The sequence below is a fragment of the Cornus florida genome, unplaced genomic scaffold (genome assembly GCF_030987335.1).
Source record: "Cornus florida cultivar Cherokee Brave unplaced genomic scaffold, ASM3098733v1 CherokeeBrave_3.0.0_Hap2_Chr07, whole genome shotgun sequence".
NCBI lineage: Eukaryota > Viridiplantae > Streptophyta > Magnoliopsida > Cornales > Cornaceae > Cornus > Cornus florida.
The window spans coordinates 20,115,147-20,137,774 of NW_026775577.1; the positions used below are offsets into that span (position 1 = coordinate 20,115,147).

Consider the following 22,628-nt stretch of genomic DNA (forward strand, 5'->3'; position numbering starts at 1 on the left):
CAGGACCCTCTTTCTCCCTCTAATCTTCATTCTACAATTATTGCATTTTATCGCGATGTCTGTGTATGTATGTGTGTAAATTTTGATAAAATGTCAATGCAGTTGTACTATCTGCTTCCAAGTGTCAATTAATCAGAATGATAGTCCAATTGAGCCAAGTGAAGGAAGTGTCCTATATGCACATTCAATTAAAATATACTATTCAATGAAATATGTTTTATTTAAATAAATTTAAAAAAAAAAATTTATTTGAATGGTGTTTTCTGATTGAGTACGCATGCAAATAATGTGGTATGCTCCAATTCTCAACCAGACCACTTGACCGAGTATGTATAAAAGAGTGTTTTGGTAATAGTTTTATTTATTTGTTTATTGAAAAAAAAAACACCATTAACACACCCACTTTATTTCTTTCTTTTAGCATTCCAAGGAGAGAATCCTCCGCTCCTAACTACCCAAATGAATGAAAAACCAATAGTGAGAGTTCAAAGAGATAGGTGGTGTGAAGTGTATAGAGAGTGCTTTTTTGTAGCTTTATCTACTCTTTGCCATATTTTATACATCTCGATTTACTCTAAGCATGTAAACTCGTAAAATCAATTTATTTAATTTCCTCCAATATTTTAATTTATCTAGGAAAAAAAAAATTCCATATTTATCTAATATAGGACAAAAAAAAATTCCATGAGTTCTATATATTGATGTTGAAAAAAATAAATAAATAATTAATTGTATTCTTTATAATAGAATTAAATTTATTATTTAGCTTAATTTATAGAAAGCAACCATGTTAAAAAGAAAATTCATGAGATTCATGATAGATGTGTGACAACTTTTATTCAAACACAAATTATTTGCCTTACAATATCATAGTTGTGAAATTTAGGTGATAGGGAGTCATCATATGAGATGAGTTGCTTTCTTTCTAGAAGGAAAATGAAACATTCAACATTATTTTTTAATTGTTATTCTTATTTTTAAGTAGAATCAAAATATTTAAATATTTTAGTTGCCATGAAAATGTAAGAAAGGACCCACTGGTTGGAATAAATGTGAAGAAAGTGTTTTGGTTATGGTGTTTGGGATAGTGAGGGATTTTGAACAAACAAATACTTGAGATAAACTTGAATGTGATATCGACCGGCACAAATGATTTTTGCAATTTATTATTATTATTATTATTATTATTATTATTATTGCTGGCTATAGATAATAATTTTTCATTAAAATATTATTATTATTATTATGGCTTTGGTTGGATGTAAAAAAAAATTTAGAAAATATTTTTATTTTTTATTTTTTTGGTGTTTGGTTGTTGTAAAATATTTACGAAGGAAAAAAATATTAAAACATAACAAAAATAATTTACTCATCAATTTTTAACAAATTATTTTACATGTTGGGTCCGATGGACTCGACCTTAGTTCTTTAACCTTGACCAAGAATCAAACACCGAATAAGTAAAAATAAAAATAATATTTTACCTAAAAAGAGAAAATCTTTTTCGAAAAAAATATTTCATGTCGAAACAAGCGCAGCCTAAATATGCAGTGAGTTAGCTAGTATTTTGCAAATTGGATCAAACCATACTTTTACGCCCTTTCTAAATTACATATATATAGGGCTTGCATACCTCCACCAAAAACCTCAACTTACTTTACATAGTGCATCACAGGTGAGTTAATGGATAACATGTGCTTAGTGAATTGGCAGACTTTAATAGCCATAAGCCACGTTACAAAAGAAATTTTAAGAATTACATAAAGTTTAGTTTAGTGCATGAGATTTTTGTTATGGTCATATTTAGAGATAGTATGTGTCTATAGTGTCACCTTCGTATAAGAAAAAAATTGTTTCACAATGGAGCAAACTTTACTATTGTATTAAGAAAGGAAGTCAATTGTCTCCCAAATTTGTGTCCAGAGGCGGAGCCAGTTAAGGCCTAGAGTGGACACAAGCCCAACTAACTTGGCCCACCATCTATACATATATGGTAATTTTTTTTTTTTCTTCAATATCTAGAAAAAAAAAATTCTATATAATTTCCCCCTAAATTTTTAAATTTCTAAAATTATCTCTGAACTTTGTAATTTTTTTTTTTCTTTCTCTTTTAGTCTTTAGATTCCTTTAATTTCCTTTTAAAAAATCTAATTTTTTCTTTTTTTCCAATTAGATTTTATTTTATTTTCCCCTTAAATTTCTTTGTTTGCACGGGTAGTAAATAACATTTTTTCACCACGCTCAAATTTAATTTTTTAAAAAAGACCTAAATGTTCCTTCTTCAATTAGACTCTGATTTTTTTTATTATTATTTTATTTTTTTGTCTTTCAAAGTTCTCCCAATCCCAGTGACTTATTGAAATGGACAGGAATATATATTTAATTAGTTTACCAAGTATGAATGGTTTACGATCATCTAATAATTTTTCTTGTCTATTTATTCAAAAATTTAAATTGTTGAGTGATACTATATATTTACCTATTTATATTTAATTATTTTTTCATTCAAATCCGATATAAGAGAAACTTGAGAACACAACAACAAATACCTTCAAATTTACTAGTGATGCATCTGTAATAATTACATGGAGAGCAATAGCTGGTACTCCAGGAACAAATGAATAATTAAATAAACTACACAGTACAAATCCTAAACAAAAACTTGTGGTTGAATTTTTGTCCATTGTCTAGATTCATGAGGATTAAACAAGAAGGAATGAGCTCCTATAATCCTATTCTATTATATAATATGAGAGTGTCATTGATTCAGAAAATATTATATGGGGCGAGATCATTTGATCTTGGCTAATTAATTTTATTCTTTTTTTTTTTTTTTTTACTTGCATGTTAATTACGTACAAGAAATATTACTGAAACACAAAGGCCCTTAGTTTGTTTTGGTAATAGTCTATTATTAAATTTATTTTTTATATTTTTTTTGGAAAAAATCACATAGGACTATATATCATATATTTTTTTATATTTACTTTTAGTAACATTTTATACTATTTTCACATATTTATATTTATTTTTTATGATTTATGAAGGGAATTTTATATAGAGGTGTAATCCGCTAATCACTATATAATCTCTATGTGACCTTCTGAGTCCGGATAATATTCATAAGAGTAATGATATTTGTGTTAATTATTTAGACAGAATTATTACATCAATGCACGTCAAATATAAAAATTAGAATCCTCCACTTCCATATCTAACGAATTTATGACTAATAATATATAATATATAGTAGGCCTATGGTGCAAGTATTATTATTCTATATAGCCTTTATTTTTTATTTTTTGTTATTATTATTTTTGCCCTACATTACTAATTTACCATTTGGATAATGCTGGGAATATAATTTTTTTTTTTTTTTAAAAAAATATATATATATATATACACACAAAATGTATTATTTATTTATTTATATTTTTAGTAATATTTTATACGATTTTCACATATCTGATTTCCCTCTCAAAACGCTTCAGGGTTTCTCTCTCGCACGATCGTTCGGTTTGGGGGCCGTGTTTGTGAGTTTTTCCTTTGGTTTCTTTCTTTCTAGGTTAAGGATGGTGTGAATTTGAGTTGGAATCGAGGGTTTTTTGGGAGCAACTAGATTCTAGACACAGAAACAATGGCATCCGCAGACAGAGAGCTTGGAAGTGTTGCTCATGTATGCTGGGCGTAGCTTCTTCAACCTCCTCCTTCGGTCTACGAACTCCTTCCTTTTGCTTGACGTAAGCCCTAATGTCCTTTTTTATTTTGATCGGTTGAACTTTGATAGGTTCTTCATATTGGTGGTTTGTTTTCTATAGAGCATATCCTTGTTTTCAGTTAGATATTGAGTGCATTTCTGATTTTTTTCCTGGAACTTGTCTTCAAATTTGAATTATTTAACGCCTTTATGTGGGTTTTGAGGATTTTTATTATTATTTATCCAATAGCATGTTGTTTATGGAATTTGGTGATCGTTTGGAAAATACTTCACCCTCAAAACACAATGGGTTTAATTCAGGGAAGGTGGTTGATCAGTGATGGAGCCAGGGGCATCGTATTTTTTCCAGCCAAAGATGCAGCAAGACAACAAGCTGAAAAATAGAAGTGTAGTGACAATACAATAATCAAAATTTAAATAGTATTTAATAATTCAAAAAACAATTGTTGTGAAAAAATTTGAAAACGGATGTTAAGGGTCCTTTTGGCAACAAGTTCTATTTTGCATCTTCTATTTCATATGAAGCAAAAACAGTAACTTTTTTTTGGTGGTATGATTTATTCTGAAATTAAAACATGTTTGTTAACTAATTTATTGCACAATGTTTCATAAAAAAATGTTTGAATTATTTTTTAAAATGGTATTTACATTATATGGTTTTTTTTTTTTTTTTTATATAAAAAAATATGAGAAAACTTTGAAGGGAAAAAAAGAAAAAAAGAGAAAAAAGAGAGTTTGATTGAATAAAGGGAATGCAATTTTTTCTGAAGAGAATGAAAAAATATATGAATAAGAGTAAGAATGAGCAAATGTAAGTACTCTATGCTCTATACTTCTTCCTTTTTCTCATTTTTTCAAGAAGTAGTGAGTGTTTTGCTCATCGAATGAGCGATGATTCTCCATTTTTGTTCTTTCTATGTTTCAGTTATATGATACATTGTTTTCAGTTGTAAAACATTTGTCCTCTTATATTAGCTTTAATGTGTGGTTATGTTTAGTAATTGCAATTTGTTCGCTACTCTATTATCTAAGAATCCCATTTGCAACGCATCCCTACTCAATAAATGATTTGGATAATCTCAAGTAAATTTCAGCTTCTGCATTGGCTACCCGAAAAACGAAGATGCTAAGCCTTGATATAAAGACATATCATTACAGCAAGTTTTCATGCATTTTAATTTTGGTTGTCCATTTTTAAATGGGGTGGAAACACACATATCCTTCATTTCTGCTAGTTTGGACTCGTGATCAGTTATTGATTCAATCTTGCTCTTTTAACCATTTACACCAAACACAATCACCCAAAAAAGAATGCAATAACGTAGGAGGTTGTTTTTTATTCAATGTTGTAAGTCAAAACATTATTATACGAAATTATCCTAGTTTGGTCATCAATTTCTTTGTCCATCGCATGTATATGTACTGGTAGCTTTTCAATAAGGTGTGGCCAAATAATTTGCTAGTCTCAAGCTTTTGCAAATTTACTATAATCGGTATTTGAATTTGGAGAAGTACTGTATTTCTAGATTCATTTAAATGATATTGTGGATTACAGAGCATTACATTTTTTCTTTGGTCACTTGTCAGGAAGCTCCTCTAGTATTAGGTTGCTTTACTGTTGCAACTGCTGCCTTGGGAGGTAGATATGCGATAGGTGCATGGAAAGCACTCAGAGCAATTCCTCGCACTCAGAAGATTTTATCCTGGTTGATTTGAGAAGGTTATGACAAGGCGAGAAGCAGCATTAATTCTTGGAGTCAGGTAATATATATGCAGTTTTTATTTTTATTTTTTATTAATTAGTATTATTATTTTTTTGTCACTTCTAGAATATATTCCTGAATAATTGGCATCCTACGAGGGAATTATATGTGACCACCAAATGTTCTGTTCATTTCTTTGCCTTAGATTATGAATTATTAAATTTGCATTTGGTGGTTTCAACTAACGTGTTTGCCAACTCAAAATTAGGCTATTGAGTGATCTGAATTATTTAACTTTATAAACATGATTAATTATGTACTATTTTGTTAGGGGTGGCAAATGGATGGGTTAGTAACGGGTCATAAAGGGGCGGGGCGGTAAATGGTCATTATCCGTTAACAAAATGTTTGGGGCGGGTTATAAACAGGTCAAGAATAAATGGGCGGGTCAAACTACATCAAAACCGATGAAATGAATAATTTTTTAGGCACAAATGGTTTGGTTTTTTAGCAATTGGGTCAATTTATATATGACCCAACAATCAGAATTCCGTTCAACCCAGACCCTGCTTAAAAAAAATTATGACCTGCTATTAAAACATAATAATTTCAATTATTGCGTCATTTATCATCTAGCATTCGAAAATTTGTATTAAATAAAAGAAAAAACTTCTAGAAAACTTTTTATAATGTATAGTAATTTTTATTGTGACAAAAATTTTTAATTTTGATTTTGACTCATATTCAATCAGTCTAGCGCAACCTTCCCACGTAAATGTCTCTAGCTCATTATTGAAATGAGGATTAATATTTGACATATAGAGCTCACAGGTGTGATAATGAAATTACGCACTATTTTATGACACTGGACTTAAATTTTTTGACATAGTAGTTGCCAAAAAGAGCAATCATAATTTTGTTAAAAAGAGAGCACTTTCCAGTTGAGAAAGAAAGAAGAAACATGTATAATTCTCGAAGGGCCTCTACAGGCTCTGCATGCACCGAACCCTTGTCTATGCTACCTTCATCGTCGTTGGTGCTTTGACAGTTGAGCACATAAGATTCCAATTCTCTTTGGTGCTTTCACAGTTGAGCACATAAGATTCCAATTCTCTTTTCATTTTTTCATCTAATTTTATACATAATATTGTCGGATATCGACACTGCTGCGGGACGTTTCCCACACCACCTCCTCACTTGAGTTTTCAAGTCCCTATAGGGGCAAAATATAGCGAGTGTGTGCATTTGCTTGAACTTTCAAAAAATTAAAATAGCACCTATAATTTTTATGCACATAATTTTCCTGCTCTTGTTTTTCTCTTTTTTGTCATTATACAAAATTTAATATATTTTTTCACTGCAACTTGTGAGTTGTTAAATTCCTTTGATGGATCTCCTCCATTTCAGAGAACATGCTGTGATGGAGAAGATTAAGGAGGCTCATAGGAGGGTGATGGTGGCCAACCACCCTGATGGTGGTGATCAGGGTGGTGGGAGCCACTATCTTGCTTCTAAGATCAATGAAGCAAAGGATTTTTTGGCGGGGAAATAGAGTGTTGAATGTGTCGTACTTGGTAGACATGTTTTTGCTTTCTGTAACAACATTTCAAGTTTTTATCGTTGAAATTGAACAGAGGATTGGTCTGATGGTTCGAAGTTATGAATATTTGAAACGCCAGTTTATTGCTAACTACCGTACATTGGTCATTACTAATTTACTACTACTACCATTGGAGCCAACATGGTGTTGATGTGTTTGGTAACATGGGTCGCGTAATTTAAGTAGCAGGCTTTGGTAACATGGTCTCAAAAGTATTGTGGTTTATTGCTCACTGCCTTGCGTTGTCATTGAAAAAGATGGCATATAAATTCAGACGTGCTCGACTTTTGAACTCTGTATCACCAGCCAAGCTAACTTGGTGTCTGTGTTGGTCACCAAGTTTAACATTATATGGTCATAGTGAATAAATAATTTGGTCTAGCCCAATTATTTTTCAATACGTCATATGGTCATAGTGAATAAATATACATTTATGCTTTGTATATTACATAATATTGTCACAACTATCGTCCTAACAATCATAAAAAGTCATCTTCTGCTGTTCTATTTCTCGGAAAATGATAGAAGTTTCGATTTAATTTTTGTTATCTATTAAACATCAATCTTCCGATTCTTCCCCACGTTAGCTATTAGAAATTTAATGGAGTGTCACTAAGTAATTTTTTAGTATGCTAAGTAGCTATTATACTTATCAGTATTTTCATTATATTTTTAATTTGAAATGTAGTATTTTGAAACATATAATTAATACGAAGTATTAGAGTAATACTATCAAGAGAGATTCTTCTGACAAGAGTCATAAGCTCTTTATATTTAAATACTAAATTGAAAGATGTATTACTAATTCAGTAGTTAAATTTAGAGACTCTAAAAAAAATTGTCAATATATTTAATTAATGATTTACAATTTGTAATACTTGTATAGGTAATTGATAATTTATGTATACAATAATTTACGGAGTATTTATATAAGTAATTATAATTTAACTATAATATATATTTGCTCTAGGGATGGCAATGGGGGCGGGTTTGGGCGGGTGTACCCTTGCCCTCACAACCGTTTAAAAACTCCGCCCCCGTTCCCGCCCAAAACCACAAAAACGGGGGGACTTTCTATCCCATCCCCGTAACTGTTTAACATTTTTATCTCCGTGGGTATCCGTCCCGCACCGTTTAAGACCATAATTTATTTATTGTTGAAATTGATTTGCTCTTATTTTATTTTATTTTTTTCATCTTCAATTATTCACCATTGCAACTTTCCTTTTAATAAAATTCATTTGTTACTTTAATATTGTTATATGGAATAATTAAGTAATTTACCTATCTAAACGGGGCGGGGTGGTGCGAGGCAACCTCCCCCTGTCCCTGTACCAAACTCGTGCGGATTTTTATTGTATCAAACTATCCCCACTCAAATAAGCAAAACGATCCCCCAAAACCACCAAAAACTGGGCGGGACGGGGTGGGGAGGGTAACCGCGGGGGTGGGTTAAATTGTCATTCCTAATTTACTCAGACAAGCTCTTTAGGAGCCTACAATTAAGGTCGAATAGTCCTGAATCTGAATAAAGTCCAAATCTGTGCGGATTGTAGATAAAAGAGTTTTGGGCCGGGGTTTTCGAATCATGTTCAGCCCCGTCCAACTGGTTTGGAATGCTTTCCGCGAATCTCTTTTCCCCTATTAAAGAGAAGGAAGAACTCAATATACCTTCCCGCGAATCTCTTTATTAATGTACAATTTTTTAAATTTATTTATAGAGATTTGACATTGATTCGTGAGATTTTTAGAAGAAATATGATGTGAAAATTTCAAAAGTAATGGCAATAATTTATTTATTATTCATAAATGTAATAATGAAATTGAATTTAAAATAAAATTTTAAATATTTTAGCACTATTAATTTTGATATCAAATAGTATTTAATATTGAAAGTAGTGAACAAAATTTGTATTTTTATGAGAATTGTTGTATTTATTTATTTATTTATTTTTCCGTTTAATGTTAAAAACTTAACCACTAAATTGTCCTCTTTTACATATTATAAATACACATCCATTTTACGTTGTGGATTTAGTGTTTATTTATTTTTTTATGACAGTGTATTATGATCTAAGTCATACATATAGGGAGTAAGTGAGAGTGCATTATGATCGAAATCACAAATAATGGGAGAATCACTAATAATGGGAGTAAGTGGAGTATGTATGAACATGCATAGACCCATGAAGCTATCCCACTGAATTTTTATTTATTTATTTATTTATAAAATTACCTATAAATTTTTTAAAAATATTCTTACTTTTTTTATAAAAAAGTTTAAAATCAGTGCTCTACTTAAATTCTAATGATTCTCCACTATATATTATTATTGTTCAAGACCGTCCCTTCTCATATAATTTTTTGAATCTAATTTTTGCGTGCAAAACATGAGAGTGGAGGGTGTAGCCACATAGGGACAAGTGGGGGTAATTGTCTCTACTGAACTTTTAATTTTTTATTTATTTATTATTTTATATGGAAAGATTTTTATATTTGTACAATTGCCTCTTCTAAAATTTGACAATTCACATATATATATATATATATATATATATATATATATATATATATAACCAAAAGTCCATTCACGATTTTACAAGGACTTTGATCTTTTAAGTTAAATATTCTCTAAGTTATCTTGAATTTGTTATAGATTGACACGTGACATTTAAAATCTATCTGTGTTAAATCACATTAACTAATTTAAAGAAAGTTTGAAAACTGTACACCAAAAATGAATATTCTACAGTTTTCAAACTTTTCTTATTCAGTTTCTAAGCCTCACTTCACTTCGACGGCTGAGCATTTATTACTGCCCCAAATTGACATCACTGCCCTATGGGATGCATCAACTCACTGCATTTCAACATCTCACAATTAAGTGTTCTCACAAAATGTGAGTCACGGTTCCAAAACAAGTTCGAAATTAAGTTTCCTCACAAAATATGAGTTACAATTCCCAAAATAGTCACTAGTCTCTCTCATCCAATACTCTCATAATTGTGTCTACCGTTTGAAATTGAAGTTTTAGTCGGCTTTAGCAGAGCAACATTTGTACTCAACAACTATCCATCATTACGTTGGATGTGGCAGGAAGTTTCCTAGATGAAAAAAACATGTGTTAACCAAAAATGGGGCATTTGTAGAATTAGGAATTTAGGAACAGAAGATCCAGTTTGTTTTTTTTATTGGCCAGGACATCCAACAACCACTACCCGGATCCAACAACCACTACCCGGTTTATTATATATTTTTATCAGCTCCTAACACAGGTCTTGATCATAAAAAGAGAAAAATAAAAATAAAAAATTGAAGAATTTTTTTATTCTAAAGTTTTTTTTTTTAGGAAATACAAATGTCATGACAACTGTTCCATACTTGTCATTATTCACTCGGAGACTAAATAAATTTTAAAGACGGTGAGCACAATGCACAAGGACCCGTCAATGTTAGATCCAGAGAGAGTCAAATTTATACGGCCTTACAATGATATCATATAAAATTCAGTAACATTGTTTCACTTTCACCTAGTTATTCTGCAGATGAGTTGGTATAACTTTTTGCGTTGAATTTGCAATGTGACCAATCTTTATATTTTGCTTCTTGTAATCATCATTATCCGACGAATTTCATTGATCTACAATATCTTTGCAATACTCATTTTTTTTTTTTTTTTTCTTAAACGAATTAGAAAGTATTTGAATTGCCTAATCATTTTATACAAATAGAGGCATTTTACTGAACTAGCATTTCTTCAAGATACTCCTTTTTTATATTCAGTAAGAAATAAAGAAAGGTAATGGCATTAGAAGGGCCCAACTATTTGAATGCTCTTTTGTCAAGGGATTTAGTCGGCGCAAAGTATATATATATATATATATATATATATCTGATACAAAGGATTGCAGGCATTGGTTGTCATATAACATCTATGGCTTTCATGTGATGAATAGAATTTTGGATTTCAAAACCGTACAACTTAATTTTGATTATACTCGCTCTTTGTTCTCTATAATCAAATAATCTCAATCATGCAGAACCGATGCGTTAATATGATAGCCCGTCTGTTCCATGCCCCTCTTGAGGACGGTGAAACGGCTATAGGTGTGGCGTCTGTGGGTTCATCGGAGGCCATAATGCTGGCTGGTCTTGCCTTCAAAAGAAAGTGGCAGCATAAGAGACAATCAGAAGGCAAACCCTATGACAAGCCCAACATTGTCACTGGAGCAAACGTGCAGCTAAATTAATGCATTTGCTTCTTTTATATATATGTATTTCATTATAATTCTTGGAAATAAATTCGCATTGTCTAATCATCTAATTGTCATGCATGATCAGTAAGATATTCTCTTAAAAAGGTTTTAGTTTCTCTGGCTTTGTTTTCATAGTGTATAAGACATCAATGTTATGCCTTGTTCAATGTTCCATGAACCTTTCTTTTGTGATAGATGTTGTTCTAACCAATTGGTCATTCTGACCATTACAGTTGTGACCGAAGACTAGAAAATTAGGGCTAATATTTTTTTGCAGTTGCTTGAGTTAGGCACCTAAATGTCATTGCCCGGTGCAGTGGTAACAGCTTGGACCAATAGACATGATGATGTCGATTGGAGTATGAGAGCTGCTATTTTGTGCAACATAATGTCAAATACACATGATGATGCCATATACGGGCACCTGCGTATTTGTTTACTTTAACATGCCTACCACTTGTTTCCCCAAGTGAACACAGCCTACTGATACAATATTCTCTCATTTCATTATCATGAATCTCCGGTTATAAACAGAATATAATCAGGTTATATTTAGTAGTAACACGTACTTGTTTAAATCTCGATTGGGATTTCCGTTTGCCATTAGTGAAGAGCATCAATGTCAGTGGTCACAAGTATGGCCTCGTGTACGCTGGTGTTGGCTGGGTTGTGTGGAGGAGCAAGGAGGACCTGCCAGATGTGCTTGTCTTTCATATCAACAACCATGGATTTGATCAACCCACTTTCACCCTCAACTTCTCTAAAGTTACTCCTTTCTAGCCATAAGTCCTAACAAAGAATTTGGGACCGCCTTTTGCCTGTTCATCACGATGATGATTCATAAGCATAAAGATTAATTTTACAATTTTTGAAACTATATCACAAATCTAATATTGGCATTGGATTCAGAGGAATTGCGCCAGAAAAAAAACCAACCTATTTAACCTGCAGAATTGGGTCAAACTATTCACCTTCTTGTTCCTATGGTCGAGCAAAAACTGTGTCATCCCCATATTTTTTCTCCCTAGTATGACACTGAAAACAAGTTATTATTCAGAATGCATGTTTAGTTTTTAACATTCAAGACTTGGAACACATTCCATTCAACAGATGTTGGCTTGTGATGATCGAGTGATTTTTGATTGTGCTAAATGTGGGTAGTGATTGCTATTGTGGTTACTGTGCAAGCTCGCTTTTTATTGATTACTTTCTGATTTTTACTCCTTTTAAAATTGGCAGGCTCCAGCCAAATAATTGCCCAATACTATCGGTTCATAAGGCTTGGCTTTGAGGTAATTCTTCTGATCACATTGTGTCTTGACATTTTGACATCTCTCCACTGTCCTGCAATATCAGATTTGATGCATTGAGAGAGACCATGTTATTTAAATGCAATTAAAGAAGGATACTAGAAAAAAAACTGATATCATCGTCGAATCGATTTGATTGAAAATTTTATTTTGAAACTTTGTTTTTCGTTTTACTACTCTATTGGAGCATATCTTGCTCAATATCTGTTGGTTTTATTGTGGATGTTCAATTTCTAGTATACCACAATTTTCTTTCTTTCTTGTCAATAGGGCTACAAGAACATAATGGAGAATTGCATGGAGAATGCAAAGGTGCTGAAAGAAGGGATACTAAAGACGGGGCGGTTTGAGATTGTCTCCATAGATGCGGGGGTACCCTTGGTGGCATTCGCTCTCAAAGACAGCAGCAATCACACTGTGTTTGAAATATCCGAGAGCCTGAGAAAGTTTGGATGGATTGTTCCAGCATACACAATGCCACCCAATGCCCAAGACATCGCAGTCCTGTGAATTGTGATTAGAGAGGACTTCAGCCGCAGCCTGGCAGAGAGACTTCTCTCAGACATTGAGAAAGTCATGAAGGAGATGGACATGTTGCCTCCCCGAGTGTTTGGTACTACTAAAGCTGCCCATGTCACCGCGGTTGTGGATGAAACACAGGACAGCAAGGGTAGCGGGCATCATGTGAAAAGGAGCACTAAAGAGACTGAAGAAGAAGTAATTGGGCATTGGAGAAGAATTGCAGAGGGTAAGAAGACTAATGGACCCTGCTAAGTCTCAGTAAGTCGCCATTGAGCAAGCTTTTGCTTGGTCCTTCTCTACCCTTGTTTTTGTGTGGATTGCACTGCCGTTACCTTTGTAGTAGTATGATTTTCTCTTGAAAATGTGCATGGTACCTTTCAAAATCAGGTGAACAATACTAACTCATGAGAGTACTATTTGCTATATATTTGGTGATAGGAAAAAATAACCTACTAACCTTGGCACAATTTGAGGAAGTCAAAGGAGTAAATCTTATCCCGATAAATCTAGCAACAATCGATCTCCTCTGATCTCGCACAAGCTAATCTCCCGTGGAATCAATCTGAATCCAATCGACAGCCATAAATAGGGCACCAAGCCGTTAAAGAAGGTACGAGAAAAAACGTTTAAACAGAATATACATAATTATTATGTGATACGATTACAAGTACTAACTTGATTGTCGGAGGGTCCTCGACGGGCACCCCACTGGTGTCATTCGAGATGACGTCCCTTTATTTTGCAGGTTAATACCGTAGTTCCGAGTCGTGAGGATTTCCGCATCAACATTTGGTTTGTGAAATATTTGGTTGGTGAAGTTTTCTCTTGCTAGACAAGTTAAAAACTCTGCTACAAGACACTAGAGAAGCACCCAAAAAAATATTATTGGGTACTCCGGGAGGCAGTTTGATTGGTCTGGATATTCCTACTGTATTGTATACTCCGTATTTTGTATTGCATCCGAAAGTGCTAATCAGCCTAATCCCTTCAAATACAGAATTAAATGCAGAACCTTTGGGTTGTTCTATTATTAATAAAGTGCATAAACAGTAGGTCAGTCAAGCCCCTAACATAGCTATAACTCTATGTTTGTGAGCATCAAATCATTGTTTTTAATTTTAAATTGCAAAAAAATTTGATTTAAAATTTAAAATTTTTATTTTTTATTTTTTATTTTAAATTTAAGTTAAGTTTCTTCCAATTTTAAATATGAGGCAGCTTTTACTTACCCTTTTTTAATATGGTCCAAAGTTAACTCAAAATTCGTTAATTTTTTTAATAGTCTCAAATTGTGAATTATTATTATTATTTTTAAAAGAAAAAAAAAAAAAATTTCTGGATACCCTAGGCTTAGTCCCATTATTTGTTGGGATACTGTGGAAGGCATTCCGTGCACATGGGTCGGATAAAATTGGAGTTTTCACCCATGAGTGTGAACTCAAGGAATTGTTTGCACTAAATAAGAGTCAAATTTTAGAAATGATATTTCATAAGACTCAGCCACGAATGGCTTACAATTCAGGGCAATCCCTTAGTTAATAATCTATTCCAGGTTAGATTTTTAGTAAACAAAAATACTAATCCAGAGCGCCCATTTATCAAATTAAAAATTAAAAATTTGTTGAATGTTGGCTATCCAAAAAAATTGAATATCACTTGATTGGTAGTTTATGCTCTACTAATCCTCTGGCAGTTTATATACTATCACTTCATATGTCCATGCAAAGCAATCTTTTTATTCCTAAAGTAAAGAAATTAGTTCTTCTCTAAAGATTGGTTCCAATAGCTTACTTATATAAGTAGACGTGGTTCTTGCTCCATTCCAAGATTAACTTCCAATAGTAGATCTTGCACTTCGGCCTTGAGATCATCCTGCTTTATTGGTGTTGCCTTCAAGTCTGTCAATTGAATAACATCCAACTTATCTTCAGATTCCTATATAATTTCTAAAACATTTGTGGAAAATGAGGCATTGGCAGCTTCACTTCTTTCCAGCCATAATTCGGCTAGGTATGCCTTCAACCTGGCCAGGCAACAATTGACCACCTGGCCAAAAACTCTATCTTCTTAAAGTTTCCCTTCCATAAAAACTTTCGTTTGAGATGTAGCATTGAACACCAGCCTTTAATAACATTATTGTCCTGGGTGTTCCTTGAAATAGCTCATTTACATCTTTTTCTATGAGAGTTTGCCTTATTGTAGCCTTCTTTGGACGGCCATGCTATCCCTTCCAATAAATCTGATTTGAATGAATTCTTCGCAGTAGAGCTTAGCATCTGCATGGTAGACCCTTGTCACAAATGGCCTGTTGTCAAACAAAAACCACAAATGAGATAACTACAGCCTCTTGTGGCACATAGCTTCTTGTTATAATGTCAAAAGTTTAAGCAACATTCTACCATAAAAATTGACAATGTTAAATGGATTATGCTAAAATTTGACTATGTCAGCTATGAAATTAGAATTACAAACTTTGCAAAAGGCGAAGACAAGCAGCTGTGATAAAAATACTTGCTAGATAGTATAAGGCATCCTCCTTTAAAATGTTCGTTGGAGAAATATCATTCCATCCGACAATAACCATAGCCTGCAACAGAACAGTTCAGACACTTAATTTTTGACACAAACATCCAAAATAAGGAGTGAAGATGATTGTCTGTTAGTAACTTATCTGTTGCACTTAAATACCTGTAAAGCCAATATAGAGAATGTCCACAAACGATCAAAACTGCGAAAAGTATGCCAAAATGTTCGGATCTCAACAAAATATGATTTGCCTGCGCTTCTAGACGTTCTACGATTTGCCTGCTTTCCCTGTCTTATCAGCTATATCAAGAAAAGAATCAACAGATTAAAATCAAAATAAAGAAATAATATCTGCATCTAAGAGTACTTGTGCCATGTCACGTGTTGATTTGAAGAAATCACCGTCATCACGCATGGGCCAACCCAAAGAGAAGCAATCAGACGACCTGAACAAGGTGAAAAAAATCATATATCAGAGCAAGTAAAGAAACCCAAACACCCAAAATCCCTCCATATATCTGCTTAATTTGGTAAATCTGGAAGGATTTCGTCCAAAATATTGAAAACCATAAAAATAAATTTTATCCGAATCTGCCAAAAAGAGTTTCAGTGTTTTAGTATTTCAGTATTTCATAATTTATTTATTTATATTAAAAAATAGATATAAAAAAAATAATTATTTTTTATGGATAATTATTACAATATAATCGACCCGACTCAATTATGATTATGTCATTATTAGGAGAGGACACATGTGATCATGCTATTAATCCAAGAAGCCTATAAATAGAGGTATGGAGGAAGAGGTACATAAATTGAGAATTCTAAAAATCCAGAATTCCAGAGTAAAATACAAAAACTTTGCCAAAGAGTTTCAGTATTTATTTATATAAAAAAATATTTATACTATTTATTTATTTATTTATATATAGTTTCAATATTTATTTATTTATATTAAAAAATAGATATAAAAAGAATAGTTATTTTTTATGAATAATTATCACAATATAACCGGCCCGGCCCGTTTATGATTATGTTCAATATTTATTTATTTATATAAAAAAAATATTTATTAATTGATATAAAAAGAGTTTTTATCTATACAATTATTAAATGTGCAAAGAGTATTTATTTATGTAAAAAATATATTAATTGATATGAAAAAAGTTTTTATACAAAAAAAAAAAAAAAAAAAAAAAACCTCTATAAAACTCTTAATAAAAGAAAATATAATTAGACAAGAATTATTAATATATAAAATATTTATTAATTGATATATAAAATAAAATAATTTTCCTAAAACTCTACCACAAATTAGCTTTTATTATGAGTTCCTTAATAAAATTAAATCTAACTGGACAAGGATATATTTGTAAAAAATAAAATAATTTCTATAAAACCCTATCAAATTATCTATTTTATTTTCAATAAAACTCTATTTTAAAGAGTTTCAATAAAACTCTAATACAAATTACATATTTATCTATTTATTATGAGTTTTTTAATAAAAGAAAATCTAATTAGTCAAGTATTATTAATATAAACTATTATTTATTAATTGATATAAAAAGAGGTTTTAAAAGAGTTTATATAAAACTCTAACACAAATTATCTATTTATCTATTTATTATGTGTTTTTTAATAAAAGGAAATCTATTTATCTATTTATTATGAGTTTTTTTAATAAAAAATATTTTATATATATAAAAAAAACACCCTATGAAACTCTAATATCTAACCAATAAAATTTAAATTAACCTATTTATCTATTTATTATTATGAATTTTTAATAAAAGTAAATCTAATTAGACAAGAATTATTAATATAAAAAATATTTATTAATTGATATATAAAATAAAATAATTTTTCTAAAACTCAACCACAAATTAGCTTTTGTTATGAGTTTCTTAATAAAATTAAATCTAATTAGACAATGATATATTTATAAAAAATAAAATAATTTCTATAAAAGTCTATCACAAATTACCTATTTTATTTCCAATAAAAAAAAAAACTCTAGTTGAAAAATTCGAAAAAAAAAAAAGAAAAAGAAAAACTACAAATATAGATATATTAGGATATGATATGTTGTTTTTGTTAAAAATTCGGCACTAAATATGATTGTATATGTATCATTTCTCATTTTATCAATAAAAAGGGCTTAGGAAGATGATGAAATAAATTTTTTCATATTAATAGTTTTTATAAAAATAGTTTCTATAAAATTGTAAAGTTACCTAATAAAATCAATCGCAATAAAATATTTATTAATTGATATAAAAAGAATAGTTATTTTTTATGGATAATATCACAATATAACCGACCCGGCCCAGTTGTGATTATGTCATTATCAGAAGATGATACATGTCATCATCTTATTAATCCAAGAAACCTATAAATAGAGGCATGGAGGAAGGAGGAAGCAGTAGAAATTGAGAAATTCTAAAAACCCAGAATTTCAGAGTAAAGTATAGAAGTTCTGCCAAAGAGTTTATTTATTTATATAAAAAAATATTTATTAATTGATATAAAAAGAGTTTTTATCTATACAATTATTAAATGTGCAAAGAATTTCAGTATTTTAATTGATATGAAAAGAGTTTTTTTTAAAAAAAAAATCTAAAATCTAACTAATAAAATTTAAATTAGCCGATTTATCTATTTATTTTATGAATTTTTTGATAAAAGAAAATCTAATTAGACAAGAATTATTAATATAAAAAATATTTATTAATTGATATATAAAAAATAAAAAAAATTCTAAAAGTATGGCACAAATTAGCTTTTTTTTAGGAATTTCTTAATAAAATTAAATCTAATTAGACAAGGATATATTTAAAGAAAATAAAATAATTTCTATAAAACTCTATCGTAAATTACCTATTTTATTTTTAATAAAACTCTATCACACTAGATAAAGATATATTTAAAGAGTTTTTATAAAATTCTAACACAAATTACCTATTTATCTATTTATCATGAGTTTTTTAATAAAAGAAAATCTAACTAGACAAGAATTATTAATATAAAAAATATTTAATAATTGATATAAAAATAAAATATTTTTTTAAAACTCTACCACAAATTACCTTTTATTATGAGTTTTTTTTTAATAAAAGAAAATCTAATTAGACAAGGATATATATATATATATATATATATATATATATATATATATATAAAGAAAATAAATAATTTATATAAAATTCTATCACAAATTACTTATTTTTATTTTTAATGAAACTCTATCACATTAGAAAAGAATATATTTAAAGAGTTTCTATAAAACTGTAACACAAATTACCTAAACTCTATCACAAATTAATTATTATTTTTTTTTAAAAAAACTCTATTACATATAACCTGTATTTATCTATTTATTATGAGTTTATTATTAAAAGGAAATCTAATTAGAAAATGATATATTTAAAGAAAATAAAAATAATTTCTATAAAACTCTATCACAAATTACCTATTTTATTTTCAATAAAACTCTATCACACTATAAATATTTCAGTATTAATATAAAAACTTAAAATAATTTATTACTTTACAAAACTTAAACTCTACCACCAATTTCAAAATATTTCAGTATTTATTTATTAATATAAAAAAATATTTATTAATTAATATAAAAAGAGTTACAAAAAATTATTGTTCCAAGTTACAAATGAACAATTAGAAAAAAAAAAAAATATGAAAACAAAAATTCAAGTTACAAAACATTCACCACGTGCATCGCAAGTGCCTTTTCATAGTTTATATATATATATATAATTACCCAAAAAAATTATTTATATTGTATTTTTACTAATCAATCGAAATTTCCTGATTTCAATTTATTATAAAAATATAAATAAATAAACCGTTATTGTCCCCATTGATAGTGTGTATCCTGGCCCGACTAGACCTAAATTGTGTCTAATAGGTGAAATATATATATATATATATATATATATATATATATATATATATATATAGTTTTCTCTCTTATAGGTTTAGAGTTCGGAATAAAACAATTTGCTCAAGGATTACTGGGTATCGCATCGTTTGTGCTGCTCAATAACACATTTCTCGCTGTTTTTGATTCTCGACGTCTCTCACGGATTCATTGAGGTGCCATCACGGATTCATTGAGGTGCATCATCTCTCTCTCTCTCTCTCTCTATACATATATATATCTCATTTGCTCTTTCTTGATTGTGCAATGTTGAGAATTTCAGTTCTTTCGACTATTGCGCATTCACATGCTTCTACTAGTTGTTTTCTTATTTACAATTTCTCCAGAATCATAACTTCACCAACATCTACATATCAATTTCCAAGTTTTGCAATCTTACAATTTTCATTTCATTACCACCATCGTCCAACACCATCATCACTTATATTTAGTCTTCGTCTTTGGAATATCAATTTGCCTTTTGCTTTTTGTTCTTGTTCGAATTTAGTTATTAATTCCCCACTTACCAGGCATTAGATTAAACACCTGATAGTTGTACAGATGATGGCAATAAGCTCTACCAAACTATTATAGATCACTCCAGTCCTGAGCATAATATGGAGAGAGCATTTGACCAAGTTGGCATAAAACTGACCATTGCATTGCTCATGGAAGTCCTAGGGAGGCTTCATTTCCAGGAGAAATTAGCCTTTAGATTCTTTACTTGGGTAGGGCATCAAGAAATTTTTTTCTATCGAATCTCAGGTGTTTAATGAGATGATTGACATACTATCTAGTACGAAATACAAGGTTAAACAATTTCGGATTATTTGTGACCTTCTTGATTACATGAAGAGAAAAAACAAGGATTCGGTTCCTGTCGAAGTTCTGTTAACCATTTTGAGACAATACACCGAAAAACATCTTACCCATCTTCAGAAATTCACCAAGAAAAAAAAAATTAGGGTGAAGACGTAGCCGGAGATCAATGCCTTTAACTTGCTTTTGGATGCTTTGTGTAAGTGCAGTCTTGTTGAGGATGTGGAAGCGATGTTCAAGAGGATAAAAAATAAGGTCAAACTGGATGCTAACACGTACAATATTTTGTTTTTTTGGGTGGTGTAAGGTCAGAAACCGAACCAGAGGTGTGATGGTACTTGAAGAGATGATCAAAATGGGTCATACAACCGACAATTTCACTTACAATATTGCCATTGATACCTACTGCAAAGCTGGGATGGTGACTGAGGCTACTGAACTGTTGGAGTTCATGTGAAAGAAAGGCTCAACCTTTTCTTCTCCCATTTTCAAAAACATATGCAATCATGATTGTGGCATTTGCCCAAAGTAGCAAAATGAAAGAATGCTTTAAACTTCTAGGGGACATGATAAAGAAATAAGTCAATTTAGCAACCTTTTGTTCAACCATTAATTTTGGACATCCACTTGGTTTCACCCAACCATTAATTTTGGATTTGTAACTAGTGACAGCTGTTTTATGAAAACGAATTAGTAACTAGGATCTCGTGGAGTTTGGACATCCTTCCCGCGAATCTCTTTATTGATGCACATTTTTTTTTATAGAGATTTGACATTGATTCGTGAGATTTTTAAAAGAAATGGCAATAATTTATTTATTTTTCATAATTGTACTACTGAAATTGAATTTAAAATATTATAGCAGAATTAATTTTGATATCAAATAGTATTTAATATTGAAAGTAGTGAACGAAATTTGTATTTTTATGAGAACTATTTTTTTTCCCCTCCGTTTAATGTTAAAAACTTAACCACTAAATTGTCCTCTTTTATATATTATAAATATACATCTATGATCTATTTTACGTTATGGATGTAGTCTATATTTTTATTCTATGATGGTGCATTATGATCTAAGTTATACATATAGGGAGTAAGTGAGAGTACATTATGATCGAAATCACAAATAATGGGAGTAAGTGTGAGTATGTATGAACATGCATAGGCCATGAAGTTGTCCCACTAATTTTTTTTTTTGTTTATAAAATTACCTATATTTTTTTAAAAAATATCCCTACTTTTTTATTAAAAAATTTAAGATTAATGCTCTACTTAAATTATAATGATACTCCATTATATATCACTCCCTCCGTCCCAATATAAGTGAGTAGTAATTTTTAAAGGGACATGTGGGACCATGTATTGTCTGCCTGAACAATTACTATGTTGCTTTTTTAAGTTTTAAATATTGAAGTTTGAAATTTAAACTCAAAGGACATTTTTGGAATGATGTGAAATATATTGTTTGAAAAAAGAAAGTGGACACTTATTTTGGGACGGACAAAAAAGGAAAGCATGGCACTTATTTTGGGACGAAGGGAGTATTGTTGTTCAAGACCGCCCTTCTCATATAATTTTTTGAATCCATTTTTTTGCATGCGAAACATGAGAGTGGAGGGCTTAGTCACATAGGGACAAGTTGCCCCCACTGAACTTTTAATTTTATATTGAATTTTTTTTATATTTGTATAATTGCTCCATCTAAAATTTAACACTGCACACACACACATATAACCAAAAGCCCATTCATTATTTTATAAAGGGAAGCGATATCTGCACTCTACTTTTCAACCTTTGCATTATAATCTTAAATGAAATTGACAATTCAAATCTTACATTTACAAATAAATAATTATTACTTTTTAAATAACACAACTGCCCTTTCATATTTTCTCTCCTTGTCTCTAATCTTTAACATTTTAAGTATCTTTTGACAACACAAATAAAATAAAATAAAATAGAATAATTTTTTTTAAGGGACCAAAAAAAATAAAATTTTGTTATGTTGAATAAATGGCCTCTTTTGGCCGGATAAAAAAATAAAAAGTAATCATTTAAAAAATTATCTCTTTTGACATGAAGAAAAAAAAAAAACCCAAAAAAATATATTTATTGAATAAATTATATTTGTCGTCAAGATCCCAAAAATTAGTAATAATAAAAAGTACAAAAGGAAGATGATTAAAAAAAATTAACTCTATTGAATAAATTATCTCTTTTGATAAGACCAAAAA

General features: G+C 30.3%; 2 pseudogenes; both read left to right on the forward strand.

Annotated features, from left to right (window-relative positions):
• Positions 1–11,076: 11,076 nt before the first annotated feature.
• Positions 11,077–13,471, forward strand: LOC132316369 (glutamate decarboxylase-like; annotated as a pseudogene).
• A 6,646-nt stretch (positions 13,472–20,117) lies between these two features.
• On the forward strand, positions 20,118–20,975 carry LOC132316370 (pentatricopeptide repeat-containing protein At1g73400, mitochondrial-like; annotated as a pseudogene).
• The last annotated feature ends 1,653 nt before the right edge of the window (positions 20,976–22,628 follow it).